Consider the following 8,054-nt stretch of genomic DNA (forward strand, 5'->3'; position numbering starts at 1 on the left):
GCTTTCTTGATGAAGATCTTGGAGATAACTAGTAATCATGAATTCTAGAGAGAGTTCTTTTAGAGAGAGAGAGAGAAGTCTTTTAGAAAGAGAGAGAGAGGTGAGTGATCAATTCACTAATCAACTCAAATGAACCATTTAAAGAGTATAGGAACCTCATTAGACTCAACCAATGAGATTAGAGCATTTTAATATGATTTTTGGAGCCAAAAACATGTCAGTGTAAAGATCCGTATGAAAGGCCTAGTCGACGCATCACCTGGCACCAGGCAACACATCGTCTAGCACCAGGTGACGTTTCATTTGGTCTAGCATTTTTTTGCCGTGTGACACGTCGCCTCCCAAAGGTGACGCATCGCCGATGCCTTTGTTTTGACGCTCCAAAATCCCTAAATACTTCCAAACTTTCTAGGTACTCTTATATAGTCCAAAGAAACACTTTGGACCCAAAAAAAAGATTTATAAATGCTTATATTGAAAGTCAATTTTCACATGTTGACTTTTGTGAATCGTTATGGTTTTTGCACCTCTTCATGCCTAACAAATTTCACCATGTATTTAATCAATCATAATAGTAGCTTTGTCTCCAACTCCTTGTCCACGATATTTGTGAGATGTCCAATGCATCCATCATCATCCATCTTTCTCGTCTTTAGTGTTGAGATCATTGGCCACCTCTTTTCTTGAGATGTTCCCTTGAGTTCGAATGACTATTCCACCTTCTTGCTCTTCCAGTTGATAACGACCCCATATTTGGTCAACCAATCCATTCCAAATATGATGACTTATTCATGTAAGTCTAAAACTAATAGGTCGATTGCCAATTTGCATCCTTCTACCCAGTCTGGTATGGATCTAATCAATGACCACACCAACATATCCTCTCAAGAAGGTAAGGATACTTCACACATATTAGACATAGGCTCAAACCTTCTATATATTTTTAGCACAAAGCAAGTAGATATAAAAGAATGTGATCCACCAGTGCCCATCAATGCATACGCTGAAGTTTGGGCGATAGGAATCATATCTGCCACCATTTCTGACAATCCAGCTTCTTTATCACCTTGAGTGAAGAGGTGTCCAATTTGATTATGTTGACCATTCACGCTCATTAGAAATGAACTTGGGCAATCTCTAGCGAAATTTCTGAGGCCACCGCATGTAAAGCAGGCCGTTGAACTGTAGCCACTCAGATGACGTCGGTTGCATTTTGTGCAAATAGGCCAATTTTCAAATTCGCGCTTGGGTTTCTTGTTAGAGTTTAACCCCTGATTTGGAGGTTCCGCTTTCATCTTGTTGCCTCCACTGTTATTATTTCTTGAATCTCTTGTCCATTTCCTCTTCCAAAATTCTGGTTAAACCGAGGAGTGAATCTTCCCCTTGGTCCATTTCGATTGCCTTGAAACTGGCCTTGATTAGTTGGAGGAAATCTTTTCTTTGTAACTTTTTGGGTCTTCTTCTTCTCATGTGAAAACAATGACTTCTGACGGATTGCTCGCTCAACCTGCACTTCATAGGTTTCTAGGCTTGTTCCCCTGGTGTCAGCAAAGTGTACAATATCAATTTGCATCTTTCAAAAACCTCCTCACTTTGCTTGCCTCCGTGCTAATCAAATATGGTCCAAACCTTGATAACTGGTCAAACTTTCGAACATATTATTGGACACTCATCGTTCCCTACTTCAGATTGGATAATTCCACTACCTTGTATTTTACCACAACTCTTTTGAAATATTTGGAGTTGAATGGGAACAAAAATTCTTGCTATTAAATTTTTGCCGTATTATGATTCTTCTTGGAGGCGTCCCACCAAATTCAAGAATCCTTCCTTAACATATATACCGCGCACACTACCTTCTCATGTTCGGTTACATCTATAAACTCGAAGATTCGTTCCAATATACCTATCCATTCTTCTGCAATTATAGTGCCTGTAGTCTCTTCGAAGACTGGTGGGTTATGTTTCCCGAACCACTCTGAGATAGGCTTTGCAGATTTTGGCTGAACTGCCATAGGTACTGTGGCTAGTAGGTTACCCTTTTCGACCTCAGGCTATACTTGAGGGTCATGTACCTCGATAACATGTGGTACCGGGTTATCTGGAACATTAACTGGTGGTGTCGGAAGTCATTGCAGTAGAGATTGAAACATCTCAGCTTGAAAGGCCTTAGCATTGGACTGTTCCTTTCTATCCTGCTTCCTTAAAGTTCTTTACTCTTCCAGAGCTCTTTGCAGTTCCTGAACTTGTTCAGCCAAGGCAGTTTGAGTTCATTGCGCTCTAGTTTTAGGCGCCATATATTCCTATACGTAGACTTTCCTTTTGTGACATAAGGACGAGGAATTTGTAACGACATAAATAATTACTTAATATAAAATTAAGTACACCAAACATATCAACAAAACACAAAAATAAACAAATAAGAAGATATAAAACTCTACTTTATATAAGCACAACTTTGTACAAGTTTTCAAAATTGGGCTCGCTTATCCTATTGGATTTACAAAATTAGCCCTAGGGTTTCAATTAGTTGAGCTTAGTTAACCTAACACATTTACAAAACTTATCTCTAACATATAGGTTCTATAAACTGCTAAACAAAAATACTGCTATATATATAGTCACTATCCCAAAAGTATATGGCTACAGAGTATATCTATCTACTCAGACTATGATCTTGATGTCGGAGTCGGTCTCCTCATCCGTGTCGTCCTCCATGTCTTCCTCTGGATCATTTTCTAGAACATCCTTGAAATCCTCTTCACGGTCCTCCTCACGATCCTCGTCCATCGCTTCTCCATCTCATGCCACCGCTGTGGCTACATTCTCAATTGCCGCTTCCTCGACTCCCACTCTAGTTGCCTCATGTATTACTCGGCGGTAACGCGCCACCAACTCCCTTTGGTATTTTAGATACCAATGCGTTTGGTCATGAAGTGGCCCAAAGGAAATCTTTACCGATATTTGGAACTTTGTCCACAAGACGGTATCTGGGTTTGGATGATGGAAATAGCACCTTCGGTAAGTGTTTCCTTGCAAGTATAGGCTAACCAACCCCACCCAAAACTCGGTGGGAATCCAACTCACACAAAGAATGTGGTCTATGCTGTAAGTCCAGTCCCATACATTTAACTAATCTCAATCTTGTCCATCGTACAGTTGTGGTCCCAACCTGTGAAATGTCTCATAGAAGCTAACCATTTGCTCTAGCATATATAATATGGGTGGTTCAACTATCTAAGGTTGAATAACTTCAGGTTGATCTGCCATCTCAACATACAATTTATAGAAATTGGGTGAGTAACAATGAAACAACCTAACTAAAAATATATTTTAAGCAATACTTACATAGAGTGTCGGTCTACCTTGGAGAATGTACATGTAGGTTTGTCTACAAAATCAACTCAACTCGAGATTTGATACCACTTGTAATGACCGAAAAATACTAGTACTAATTTTTGGAAAATAAAACCATTCATATTGTTAAAAAGGTCTCAAAAATCCATATATATATAAAAGCTTTTAAAATGTAATATGTGCACACATTAAAAAAATTTACCTTAATAACTTTAATGAATTGTAGTAAACCCAAATAATTTAAACATAATTTAAATTGTCATTTTGAAAGTGAAAACTCCCCAAAGGTCAGGTCACATGTACACTTTCATAGGCAAACTCTAAATCTCACTGCCCCAGCTTTTCCTTGCCCTTACCTACAATATGAGTAACTAGGTAAGAAAAAATGCTTAGTAAATCAATCTACCAATATAGAGTTGAAACAATAATACGATCTAATGACCTAGTCTTTGTCCTCCCAACACACAACTTAACACACTTAGGGTTCTGGATAAATCTGGGCCGTAATCAAACAATTAGAAAATGCCTAAGCGTCCTGACGGCATGGCCTCGCCTTTAGCAGACACCAAAAACATAACCCTAGATCGAATTCCAAACCAGAGCAGAAGTAGAAATTACATCCAATAATAAAATTGACCCTAGAAGCCAATTCAGGTTTCTCTAAGGTAACCCCTAGAATCTCAATTAAAATCGCAGTGGAGACTCAAGTCTCTACACTGATACATAATTCAAAAGTCCCTCTCGAGGGTAACCATTAGTTACCTAGGGCATTTATGCTAATTACAAACAAAATGTGGTTTAGTGGATTCCCACCAGCTCATTGAAACTCCTATTTTTACGTGGCTCACTTACTTCCTAGGCAATTGTCAAGGTAGCTAAGCAGGCCAATAATGTCAAAGGCAGAAAATGTCTAACCAATGACTGAGTAGGCGAAAAATGTCTATGCGCGCTACATATCAATTGTAGGAAACCATCCACGCACTCTTGTGCCAAGCACAAACTATCTACCCAATAGTACAACAAGTGGATACCGTCCACAGACTCATGAGGTAGGCCAATAATATCAAAGGCAAAAAATGTTTGTACAGTCATTAAAAAGTCGAAAATCATCCACACTATATGACAACAAGGAAAAAACCCACTATTAAATAACATGTTGAGCGTAAGTGACGCCTAATCATTGCCTCTAAATGAGCCTTCTCTCTAACAAGGGTATAAGTCCTACTTCTAGCATGCAATCCACTAGTTAATTCATGTTGTTGACAAATATAAATCATAGGTTGACTTACAAGTTGTCCTTTGCTACACACGGGCAATCAACCAACAAAGAATCTCACCTTGATAGCTGACATTGTAACTAACATACAATGTGCTCGGATTAATGACAACATTATAGTAGATTATCATTATACTTTGGGAAATAATGTCACAACCGAATACCCAGTAAGGGTATTTTCTTCCTCACCCGTTTAAAAGCATAGCGAAATTTAAAGCTTTTGGAATAATTCTCTCAACGGGTCTATTTATTTGAAAGTCAGAATTTTGCGAAATTTCGGACCTACTTGGGAAAATATAGTTTTGGAAAGTTTCAAGATTTAGCTATTTTACCCTTTCTTTGATAAGTTACCAAAAATACCACACTTTTTGGTAAAAACATTTAATTTATAAACTTTGATAAATTAAGCTAGTTTATTTGATTAAGAAATAATTATAAAAATATTGATTATGTTTAGTTTGTTTTTAAGAAAGATTAAGAAAAAATTATTTTTATATTAGAAAGATAGTAAATCCATTTTTTTAAATTAGGGTTTTGGACCCTTTTTAATTTTTGTAAATCAAAATCCATTAATTGATAAATTATTAATTTTCTAATATCCAAATTAACCTCAATAATTATTTAGTGTGCTAAACTCAAATCTATAATTACCAAGATTAAAGTACATTTTCTTAGCCAAACACTTTTGAAAATTTCCCATTTTTTCTAAGTGTAAAACTTTGTTAGTTTTAGTTCAAATATGACTACTTTAGAAATTATTTTTTGAAAACTATAAATCCAAAAAATTTCAAAATTTGCTGAACCAATCTAGGCTATTCCAAGAATTTTCTTGCAAATTTTTACCCAAAAATAACTATTTTTAATCTATTTTCAAAAGCCTTCCTTCAAAACTTCACAAGGAAAAACTATTATTTTTATTGAACTTTGAAATTTTATAAAATGCATTTGGTTCATTATTTAGGTCTGAAATTACTTAAACTTAAACTAGGATGTGTAAAAATTATCCATATGAAAAATTAGGTCATTTAAATAAAATTTTACTTATTGAAATGGGTTCCCAATAATGGCTGTCTAGAAGCTATTTTGTGCTTCTTGCATAACTTTTAAAAAAACATATCTCTAAACCTATTTAATACATTTCTTTGAAAATTTAATAATTATTTTACCAATAACAAAATAATATTAATTATAAAAGTTAGCCAAAAAAATGCATTAATTTACCTATGGAATATGATGGAGGTGACCATATACCTCTTGTTGACATTTCAATGGAACTAGGGTGACCTCTAGCACTTCTATGCCTTTGCTCAACCTTTAATATACATATTTACACTCCCCACATGCCCAAAAATCAGATTACTCAAGCTAACAAGTTTATCTGAGAGCACAAAACTAACAAAACTCAAAACATTGACTAATGAATGTTTACATTTTTACCTTTAGATGATCTAGCATGTATAGGTTTTTTCCTTACCTTCAAACCAAGGTCGAGAGACTTAGTGTTATATGTATGGAAGGAAGGAGGTGAGAGATTGAGATTTTGAGTGAAGATTTATGAAGAAAAAAAATTATAGAAAAGGACCTAGGGCCAAAGTTTGGTTTTGTGAAAACTTAAGGCCAAAGTTTGGTTTTGTGAATTATGAATACTATTTAACTTTTTAACCTTTTATATGGTGTAAAAATGGAACCTAAAATGAATAAATTACCCCTCATGCTACCGCCCCAACAAAGCTTAATTAGCTTTGCTATAGTTTTTAATTAATCCTAAGCTTAATGGTGCATATTTTTAAAAAGTTACCATGTAGTAATTTTCTTCGTACCTCACAAAATTGAAATTTTAACTTAGAGTAAATAAATTAAATATACCTTTTCCATTTAATTTAAGTGGTCACACTCCTTCATTTATAACTCCTGTAATTTAATTCGCCAAAATATCATTTTTTGCTAAATGTGCATTTTTAACAAAAATGCATTTTTTAGAGGTTATTCATACAAAAATCAAACTTTTTGACCTTGATTAAGATTAATCAAATAATTTATGCCCAATAATATATTTTTTATAATAATTTATTCGAGAGTTTAATTGATTAGCGTTTCCATTTTAGTTCGGGACCGAATTGTTCGGTTTGTCACCAAACCACACATTTCACACTTTGGCTAAGATTATCAACATGAAATTTTCTTTTCATGCATATATTATCATTCGTAATAATATTCATACATAACTCCCCACCCCGTTCTTAGAAACTAGTAGGTGCCCGAAACGCGGAGCGTTACAAAAAATGTAACTTCTTTTACTAAAATCAATTAATACGATATTTAAAACAACACACTAGTAAAAAATGAAATAAATTTCCAAGAAAAATCAGAACAATCAAATATTATAAAAAAAAAAAAAATCAATATTAAGTTATAACTAGGATATAAAATGTATATTATAAAGTAAATATGTTTTTTAGTATTAATATTGTAATACTATGTTAACACGTTTTTTTCGTCAAATGTGAATTAAGATAATTAAAAAGAGACAATTAGGCTCGTAATAAGCCGCAAATAAAGAACACCTACAATTTACGTTGTTTAGTGGTTAAAATATACATAGTCAACAAATCAATGATATTATTGTATTATTCTCAAGAGAATTGTCTATGATAATTTCTCCAGAGTTTTGGTATACAAGAGTTTCCTCCTTTTTCCTTTCCATTACCTCTATATTTATAGGGGATTAATGGACATGTTTGGGTAACTTAAAAAAAAAGGGTAATTTCCCTTTATTACATTAATTGCTTGATATTCTACATTTACTATGCACAATCGCAATATTCTTTACTCGGATATAAATCTCGAGTCTTCAGGGATTCGTATGATCACTTTCAACATGTCGATCGAGAGTTGTAGACTTACTATGTGAGCTCAATCATTTCAAGATGGTTCGAACTACATACGAGGTTGTACAAGCTAGGTTTAGGCAACCTCAGGGTCTAGCTAAACGATCTCCTCGATTCCTTGACGACCTATGCTTAGACCGACCTAGCCATCTGAGATCCAATATCATGAAGTCAGAGCTAAGGAAGGCTTGATTAAATGTTGCACAGCTATACTACGAACAAGACACGTCAGTTCATGTTTTTCAGGTACAACATTTTCCCCTGAAGCCTCTTCTTGTGCGTGAAGGCACCCCTATCTCTAACAAACATAGCACAAGCTTTTCCTCTTCTCATTGGGAAATGTGCTCACCTATCCCATGGAGTACTCATGTGTCGCGTCCTTATAGGAGTTTCTTCTGGTTCCAAAATACTATTGAATGTTGTCATTTGACCTTTTTGTCGCTGTTTCACCCCTTTAACTGTGACCCTACGATCAAAAACTTCCTTGATCATACGGTCCTCAATTCCCATGGGATTTTTCTATATTTAACTTA

This window comes from Humulus lupulus, chromosome X (genome assembly GCF_963169125.1).
Source record: "Humulus lupulus chromosome X, drHumLupu1.1, whole genome shotgun sequence".
NCBI classification, from domain to species: Eukaryota; Viridiplantae; Streptophyta; class Magnoliopsida; order Rosales; family Cannabaceae; genus Humulus; species Humulus lupulus.